Genomic DNA, 884 nt, shown 5'->3' on the forward strand with positions numbered 1-884 from the left:
CAACAACAACAATAGAACCTGAGTTGACAAAAAGAGAAAAACGTAATTTAGTAATATTGTGTCATCAGCAAATAGAAGGTAGCTGTGAAGTCTGAGGACTGGAGGTCATTTTGATAAACCTCCTCCTCTTTGATCTACACGAGTCTGTGACTGTGGCTCTGCTCACATCAGCCGGTTTTTAAAATGTTTACTCTTGGCTTCATTGAGGGAGGTGAGAACAGCCTATTTCGGTTATTCTTTCACAGTTATCAATCATGTTTGGTAGCTTGTTCTCAGATACATATATAGATTTCTATATATATAGTTTCTATGCCTGTACTGTCCTCAGAACTACACACAGGAAGTTGCACCCTGATACTCACCGTTAGCTGTGGCCAAAGCCACCGTGACAAAAACAAGTACAGGCACAGTCAGCATCTTGGTGGTGGAGACGATTTAACCCTGAAAGGAAAGAGAAGGTTACTAATAATCCTGCAGGGAGCTGAAGTGATCAGAGCGGTCGTAGTGACTCCACGTGAGGAGGGAGAGCAGATTCAGAGAGAGCAGAGAGAGGAGAGTCGCAGCAAACCTGCTGAAGAATGATCTTGTTTTCTTCCTCAGTGTCAGCTTGTGGTCTTCCTGCGTGGAGGTGCCGAACAAGAGGAAACATCAGCTTTTAAATACGCTCACTTATCTTGATGAATGTCATCACATCTGTTTATGCCTCTTTTTTTTTCAAAGCTTATCAGTTTGGATGTTGGTCAACAAATCAAAGTGCACCACATCCCACACTGTTGTCTTAGTTTCAGCCCACAGACTGTTTGACGTGTCTGCTGCCTCTACTCTGCTGTTTTAATGCTTTGCCTGCCTTCGGTCAGTCCTCGGGCTCTAAATACATTTTTGAA

The 884-nt window shown here is 43.2% G+C and overlaps 1 long non-coding RNA gene across 1 annotated transcript; it reads right to left on the bottom strand.

The window, feature by feature from the left end:
- LOC121940784 lies at positions 1 to 677 on the bottom strand. The gene is made up of 3 exons (XR_006105690.1): positions 569 to 677; positions 363 to 441; positions 1 to 18 (listed from the first exon to the last, which is right to left on the bottom strand). It is a non-coding gene; the product is annotated as an uncharacterized LOC121940784 (long non-coding RNA).
- Between the last annotated feature and the right edge of the window lie 207 nt (positions 678 to 884).

Source organism: Plectropomus leopardus, unplaced genomic scaffold (genome assembly GCF_008729295.1).
Source record: "Plectropomus leopardus isolate mb unplaced genomic scaffold, YSFRI_Pleo_2.0 unplaced_scaffold94071, whole genome shotgun sequence".
Classification (NCBI taxonomy): Eukaryota; Metazoa; Chordata; class Actinopteri; order Perciformes; family Serranidae; genus Plectropomus; species Plectropomus leopardus.